General features: G+C 25.8%; 1 long non-coding RNA gene across 1 annotated transcript; it reads right to left on the bottom strand.

Moving 5' to 3' along the window:
* Positions 1-1413: 1413 nt before the first annotated feature.
* LOC105625894 lies at positions 1414-3123 on the bottom strand. The gene is made up of 2 exons (XR_001046526.1): positions 2785-3123; positions 1414-1729 (listed from the first exon to the last, which is right to left on the bottom strand). It is a non-coding gene; the product is annotated as an uncharacterized LOC105625894 (long non-coding RNA).
* Positions 3124-9511: the final 6388 nt, after the last annotated feature.

Genomic DNA, 9511 nt, shown 5'->3' with positions numbered 1-9511 from the left:
TTGAAAGATTTCAATTTGTTGCAAACCGTAAACAAATAAAATGAATATATAAATAAATATAATAAACTCATTCCGATTGATGACGCTTAAATTTCATTTAGGGCCGCGCCCTAAAGTTCGTTTCCCGAATGTCAAAGAATTCAGTGCTCGCATGATATTGGTATGAAAACAATCCTTACACATCGTAATATTACACATCAAAATACATATATTTCCGATTTTACTTAAAATGACTAAAAATAATTAATTCATCGCGAAGAAGGGCGCGCCGCGCTCTAAAGTTCGTTATCCGATCATCATGTTTATATTAAAATCGCGCACTCTTTCGCATCAATATCATATTTTCGTACAATATCATGCAAATACTGAATTCTTTGATGATCAGATAACGATCTTTAAGGCGCACGCTCTTTCGCGACGAATTAATTATTTTTAGTCACTTTAAGTGAGCATTAAAATCGGAAATGTATATATTTTGAAATTACAATCTAAGAATTATTTTTAATACCAAAATCATGCGAGCACCAAATTCTTTGACGAGCAATTAATGAAATTTAAGCCTCGGCGTCATCGATCAGAATGAATTTATTATATTTATTTATATATTCATTTTATTTTTTTATGGGTAGCAACAAATTGGTATCTTATCTTCCAAATATATATATATAAAATCATCATTTTAGACGTCAATACTTTTAAAAATATGTACCACGAGTTCTAAATGTAGGTATACAATATATAATGGTGTAGTGTTTAATACATGTTGGAATATTTGAATTAACGCTATATTAAAAATTTTTTTGATTCTGTTTTGGAGCACTAAATTAGCACTAAATCCCTGTGTTATTTTGTGTATATGTGCATTGTATGTATTTTTTTTATGGGGGAATCCAGCTTGCCATTAAGTTGGATTCCCTCATTTTTTTTTATTGTTGCTAATGGTTTGAGCACTAAAACTCGAAATAGAGTACTAAATTAGTATCTAAAAAACACTAAATTTTTGATCTATTCTGAACTTGATTTTTGATAGGGGAAGGGGGTCCCAGCTTCATAGACGTGGATACTGTCAATATATGTTACAGCATTTATTTTCTATGAATAAATGACAAAATTGATGATATTCTTCATTCGATATTGTGTATTAGCAAATTATTTAATTATAATTTGTACTAATTTTATAAAAACTATCTGGCAACATCATTTTTTATTTAAATATCTGTTTTTAATTTTTTATTAATAAATTTATTAATAAATTAATAAATTTTTGTATTAAGAATTCTAAAGTTCTAAAGTAATGATTTTTTTTAAATATATGTTGTTACACAATTATTAAAAAAAACACAATTTTTTCATTTTCTCTTATATCTACACTTAATAAAGTAATGCAGTAGAAATAAAAATATAAAAAATAACTTATTTATTTTATATGCTTTATTTATCTATATTTGTTTTATTATACAATTTTATATTTTTAAACTGTGATATCGATAATAATAAAATCAGTCATAAATTACGAAGAAAAAATTTAGAAATTATATTAATTTTTACAAAATTGTTAAATTATTATGTTAACATACGAATAATATCTAAAAATATTATGTGCTAAATTCGTGCAGTACATGTATTAGCTTTTCCAACACCAAGTCATCAGCTTCGGAGTTATTTAGATTCACATTAAAAATGTTATATTCTTCTATTAAAGTTGAGTTTCTCGCTGTTTGATGTCTTCCTATATATAATACAAATATATATTAATAAAGTTATTAATTGATTTATTGACAAATTTTAGAGTAATATAAAATTATATTTAAGAAAAGTTTCAAGATGTTATATTATATGTTACGTTTGATTTTCTTTTTTATTTCTTATTATTTTATATAATACTATTATATATAATAATATTTTCTAAATAATACATGTAAAATAAAAAATTTGCAAGATTAAACATGACCCAATGATAAAGCTGTATAAAAAAATATTTTTTAAATATTGTATTTTTGCATAAAGATAAATCATTTTAATCATCATTTTAATTATAAATTTAATATGTTAATTACTTTAATTACACTGTCCGACAAATTAAAAAATTTGTCACAAATCAGACAAAAATGATTTTTACAGATTTTTTAATCATTGAAAATGCTTTCATTAATGAAACAGCTCTATCGCGTCTTGAGCTTTCTTAGTTCACAGGTATTCTAAAATGTTATTTATAACTCTTTTAAGTTCAGTTTTCTCATAAAATTTATAAAAATAATTTTGTCCGGGTCTAAATTCCATGTTAGGCAGTGTTACTAATTTTCTTGCCAACAATGTATAACAAATAATTGACTTAGTAAGTAAGAAACATTTTGGAATATTCCAGCAACACTGTAGCAATATTGTAATCAAATTTTATAATTATAATCATTTTATAATTATAATCAATATTTCATAAGTTTATGAATTAGGCCCAGTTCCACAATTCACGGTTAACTCTTAACCGAGATTCAACTTATTCATTGTCTCTTTCCAATTCTAGAATGGGAAGGAGATGAGAAACAAGTTCAACTTCGGTTAAGAGTTAACCGTTGTGGAATTGAGTCTCCAGTAAGCAAAAAACATATCGGAATATATTATATGTTGTAATATAGACTGTAACGTTGCTGGAATGTTCTATGCTTACTAAGACATAAACTCACAAAATATGAAAAAATTTGTTTGCTTATCTTTATTATGACATATAAATGACTAAAAATATAGTCAAATTATTTAAAATTAAGAAACAAAATTTTATTATTATACCTTGATGCTATTGTTTAACCATTAATCATGGTTAATTATGATGATTCTTTGGTCATAGAATTGGTATCGGAGAATATTTTAGTATCAGTAAATGTTTCAGCAGTTGCTTCGGCAGTTGCTTCAGGCATAGCCTCGGCAGTTGCTTCAGGCGTAGCTTTGGCAGTTGCTTCAGGCGTAGCTTCGGCAGTTGCTTCGGCAATAGGTCCTCCATTAGTCGGGATGATAATTGCGACAACGAGCATAAGCCCGAATAAGAAAATTACAGTCTTCATCCTAATTTTTTCGTTTGAAACTGTTGCGTGTTATGTTACGCTTCTAAATTGTCTTCCCTTAGTAGACAGACAATTTATAAAAGAAGTGATATCTTATTATCAACATAATAAAACATATCAGGAATATAAAAAAATGGTTTGACGTAGTTTAATGACTTAAAGAAATTGCATTTTTGTTGAAATTGCATTTTACAATATCTTCATATCATCAATATCTTTAAATAATTTCGGTAGATAAATTTATATTTAAACTTAAGGATGTAATGTATTTTAAATAAATAATTAGTATTTTTGTAAAATATAAAATTTTAATATAACTCATAAATGATATTATAAAAAAATTAGAATAATAATAATTAATTATTAGAATAATAATTAATATGCGTTTAACAAGTGCGTATATAGAAAATAAGTCAATGTTTAATTTTACTATTAAGTATCAATATATGAATTATATGGATTTTTACATGTGTTAATCTGTGTTAATCTGTGTTAATATTAAAATATGTGAAGAGTATTTTTTTTTACTTTATATAACAATTTTAAATTTAATTTATAACAATTCTAAATTTATTGCATATCAAAAAAATGTTTTAAAAATTTAATACGTTTATCGTGCGGCACGTGCATTATCTTTTATAAGTCAGTACCATTACTTCGTTGCAATCTGTAACGATACAGAAATCGTGACTTAATAAAATGAAATACCACAAAAAAACATTACTTATAATCGATAAAATTAAAAATACTCTTCATATCTTCTATAGCATTGTCTTTTTTTTTATGATTTTTGTTATTCGAAAATGATAGATGTAACTGTCAAAGAAATTACGCATAAAATAACTAAATCCATGATTATAACGAAGTTATTCCATCATATTATGTGTCAGCAAATTATTAATTACTTTATTGCAATTTTATAAAAATAAAAAAAATAGCATTTTTTAAACTTAAATATTTTAATTCTTTTTAAATTAATTGAGAATTGTTAATTGAGAATTTTAAAATTCTAAAATTGCGATTTTTTTTTTATGTGTGTTTTTAACAATTATTTAAAAAAAGTTTTTAATTAAGTTTCTTTTATTTGTACATTTGATAGAGTAATAGAATAGGAATAAAATAAAATCAATTTATTAATTTTTTTTTATTAATCTCAAGCTTGCTTTACCATGCGATTTTATTATATTTCAAGCTATGATATTTATAATAATAATATAAGTCACGAATAATCCGAGTTATATTAATACATATAAAATTATAAATTATCTTTATTTTTATCATGTCATATCTACAAATTATATCTAATATTAAAAAATGTTATATGCTAAATTCGTGCAGTACATATATCAGTTTTCATTTCAATCTCACATCATCAGTTTTAGAAATATATATATATATATAATATAAAATTTATTATTTTATTTACATTAGAATAGAGAAATAAAAAAAACATGCGGCACAAAAATTTTATAAAACTGAGCATTATAAAACTCAGCGACTTATTATTCTTTATTGTAATTGTTGCTTTAGCTATCCGACGACTACAGAATCTGCAAAAAAGAATAAATTTAAGAGATCCAGTTCCTCCCAGATTGTAAGTCATTAATATTATATTTGTATCTCTAATATATTATATAATAACGATATGTTAATAATCAATTTTATAAAAATCAAAATTCATTCATATTCCTTCTGTCACTTCTTATTCATTTATTCTCTTATTTGTCGATTTTGAAACACACTTTTAAATTGAAATTACGTAATATCACAAATTAAATTGACAAGCAATTTTTGATATTACTGATGCTAATAAATATTAAAAAAAAAATCGGGGTATTTTGTTTACAATGTTACATTTAGTTTACTAGCTAAATATAATCAGCAATTTATACGACAAAATTTCGTTTTGACACTTACAGTTAGTATGTATTTCTTCATGGCAAATATACCACATTTATCTGTAGACGCCGTAAAGTTTTTTACAATATAAACACAATTATGCCATGCTAAGTGGATCTTTATATGTAGTTATATCGGGCAAAGCGCATTTAGTTACACGCAATTAGTAACTTTTCTTCGATACCCCGTGAAATTCAAATTGGAATAAAGCGTTTTAATAAAAAAAAGATATTTTAAGATGTTTTACTCTCTATTTATTCGCGTAATGTTTTCTCTCATATTCATTGTACGTAAACTTATGGCAAACTCACATTTCTGTTTCTGAACACGTGTTATCACGATGCACATTGAATTTCCTATTTTGCTTATTGACAGAGAATTAATATTGGAGGTATATTATTACAGTTTAGATAGATCGCTGAAAGTTTTAAACGTTAATGGCATTTTCCTTTAGCGACGGAAATAACACCGACTGTTCGAACTCTTTTTATCAATTCACTTGTATAATAAACCAACGTGCAGTTCTACGGTAATTTAAAAAGAAATTTTCCTTTATGCATCATAAAATCACGGTTGGTACGCTATCATGGTTAAACCATAAATTGTGATGTATCCGTTGTGCATTGATGATAAATGATAATTATACCTTTGTAGTGATTCTGATGCTAAAATGATTCTTCATCGCGGCCCACGTATGCCATATCTATAAATGATTTTACAGAGCATTATCGATTTCATCTAGTTGTGATTATGCGTTTCAACAAATCATCTTAAGCAACAACAATGACAATATTAGATTTATTATCGATTATTATTGAAATTGAAAAATGAAATTCAGCAAAACACAATAATTTGAAGATATATAATGAGCACACACAATGTTGGATAAACTAATGCACTAATTTATTAGCCTTATTAATTATATAAAAGAAATAAATTGTTTATAGTTTTTTATAGTATTTTATATTATAAACATTTTATACACGGAAATTTGTACAGAAAAAAATCGCGGAAGACACAATGTTAATATAATACAATGAAACCTTATTTTCAATTTCCTTGATGATAATAAATTTTATTAGATCGATCAATGTTCAATTAATTTTGCTTTGGTAGAAAAATGAATAATTAAAAATTACGTATAATTTCTCTTGATATCATAAGATAAATTGTTATCTTATTTAATATGATACTTTATACGTGACAGACACAAAAAATTAAATCTTAAATCTCTTTAAAATAATTGATAAATCTCTTTAAAATAATTGATAAATAATAATTGATCATGATAAACTAATATAAAAGTGGATTCATCTTTATCTTGCAAATAAATGATAAATCATATGAATTATCTGTAAAATCTTTTATGCGTATATACAAAAAACTTTTATAGCGCAATTTATTATAAATTGTTGAATAAAAATATAAAAATAAAAAAGTCTTTATACATTCTGAAAATATCAATCAAAATATTCAATTTTACGAATCATTTATTATTTATCAAGTAATGTGCACAAAAATACAATATTTTTTATAACTATAAAATAATTTGTATATGTATGTGTGTATTAACTTTGCCTAAGTTATATCACATGTCTTAACAATAATATTTTATTTGAATAAAAAATGTATGACATTACAAATTGAGTTAAAAATTTTGAGAAAATTTACTTCACGTCAAGTATATTGCTTTTTTAAAAATAACTTTTTATACAAGTTTATTTATATTTAAAAAACATGTAAGAGAATTATATTAATACGATGTTGTCAGAAATTATGTATGTTTCGTGAAAGATTAATTTTCTAGGCTTCTGCGTGTGATCTTTAAATTTGCTATAAATATTCACGAATCCTACATGACGCACGCTTGTAGAACATTGAGATGTCGATGTTAGAGAGCCGTTGTCGATTTAATCCCAGTGTCCTCGTTTCACCAGAGTAATATCCTGACAACTCAGTAACTGGCATACAATTGGCATATAGCTTTACATCTCTCTCTTCCCCATAATCCTTCCTACCTCGGAATGTGTTTGTACGCACCTACGTGTTCTTCCACACCTTTTTTTGACATTTCACACGCATCTTTATGTATCGCAAAAGATAGAACGAGAATCCACGAGAAAGTCGCAAACCTTACGAATGCAAAGACAAAATACAAATACAAATTCAAAAATAGCTACAAAACTTTCAAATGAATAAAAAAATTTAATCGAAAAAAAAAAATTAACTCGGCTATAAACACTACAAAATTTAATTCAAGGTTGACGTGAATCTAAAGCGCATATATGTGTGAGATACAATTACCTTCTTTTTCCCTACATACACGTTTTTAATGGTTTTCCACTTAACTCTTTGTGCACACAAAAAATTTCTCGGTTGGAATTTCAAAATCAATAAAGATTTGAGTGATTATTGCGCGTATTAGAAGAGACTTTTTTCAAGGAATTGATAAGAAAGTTTGCATTTGATTTAAGAGCTATCTTGTCTTAACTTTTCATAAATCGCTCCGCGATATTGAAACTGAATTTTCATGCTAACAATGATAAAGAGATGAGACAGGAACGTATAATAAAAAAAAATAGCCTGAGAACATCGATTAATTCTAATGTATTGACAATGCTCCACGCTTTCACTGTGTCTAATAAATCTAAACGACTTTGATCTATCGAAGAAAGTATAATTAGTGAAACACGGAAACGCCAGGATTTCTCATAAATGTGTGGAATATTTTCTTGACGCGTCAATAGTATCATAAATTGCTCGATGTATCAATTATATTTTGCATCATTGCAACAGAGGGATGAAATTGATAGTTGTATATTCGCCAATGATATCAATCAAATGTTCTTATCTTGCTGATACAATTCTGTATGATATAAATGCTATTGTCGTTCGAACATAATATTATTCGAATTGATATCACTTCCGTGAAAACTTGCGGAACAATAAAAAAAAATAGAATAAAAGAAGAAATAATAAAGAAACGTATATCATATTGTTACCTAGGATTACTAACAAAGATTATATAGTTATAAATTTAATGTACAAAAAGTTATTATATAAAGTATATACAAAAAGTTCAAGGAAACATCGATCATGCGCAGAGGAAGAAGAAAGAGAAGAGGCAGAAGAAGAGAAAGAGAAACTATCATTCTAGTGCCTGATCAAAAAGAGACGATTTTGCTAAGTACGGAGAAGCAAAATTTAAAGAAAATTTGAAGCGTAACACGTTGATGCCGAGCAATTGGAGGCGACAAGGATGCACAAACATCCGTGAGTATTATTGTTATTCCACTGCTTAAGCGTGGGAAGCGAATACCTTCATGCTCTAGCGAACACCCACAAGGGTTCTCCCTTTTCACGACATAATCATTCTCCAGCGTATTTTTAACGTATTTTCTTCGGTTTTCTTGTATCGCGTTTGAGATAATTTCGAAATAATTATTATCTCCGATACTTTGATGCTGGAATTTACACACCAAAAATCCAAATTCCAAAATATTGGTTGATGCATTGGTTGATGCAGCTAAAATGTCGAATTATATTATTTGCGAAAAAAATTGTTCGTAACATCATTAAATTATAAATCAAATATATATATATATATATATATATGTATATACATTGTATATTTCTTTAGCCATATATTGAATTAAAATTAATATATATATATATATATATATATATATATATAAATTAATAATATTATCTTACTGATAAGTGCATTTTAAAATAAAACATTCTAGAGTAGATATCAGATATCAGGCAACTATGTAATAATTTAAAGTAAGGCATTGCTGTTCAAGCTATGCGAAATATCGTTGAAATATCTTTGAAAAGACAGGCGTTAATGAGCGCCCAATGATAATGCAATGATGATTCAGCATTTCCATGTCGGAGAGATGATCTGCAAAACTTCAGGCTATTCAACATCACCAATTTTTCAAACACACGAACATTTAGAAATAAAATATTTATAACTCAAAAAGACTTTAAATAGTATATAAATTCGAATAAAAAATTATTTGAATAAATTATAATTTTAAAACTAACAAATTTTTATTTTTAATATGTATATAACAATATATATACACATTGTTATATACATGAATTATTAAAAATAATGGATTCTTTACTTTTAAATTCTGACATTTTGATTTTAATCCAATATTACATCATATAGCATATTAATAATGCCCATCGACTATTCGTTGACCGAAACAATGATATAATTTTTCATGTTTAGATATGTAAGAATGTAAAAATTACATAAACCTAACAGAAAATTATTTACTTCCTTGTAATAAATTCTTACAATTTTAGAAGAATTTTAGAATTCTTACAATTTTATACTTTGTGCAAAAAGAAGCTTTGTGCAGAAAGAGGATTTCCAAAGATAATATAATATCGGTCGTTGTAAGTTTAAATGTAAATAATTATTGGCGATACAAAATATTGGCAATTGATATCTCTGTCTCAATGATAAACGATAATTTATAAATCAATTCTCTATATTAGTCACTTCAAATCCGATAAAATTGTAATGATAGATTTAT

This window comes from Atta cephalotes (assembly GCF_000143395.1).
Source record: "Atta cephalotes unplaced genomic scaffold scaffold00004, whole genome shotgun sequence".
Classification (NCBI taxonomy): Eukaryota; Metazoa; Arthropoda; class Insecta; order Hymenoptera; family Formicidae; genus Atta; species Atta cephalotes.
Note: the sequence above shows the minus strand (reverse complement) of the source record. Positions and strands in the feature narration are given on the sequence as shown.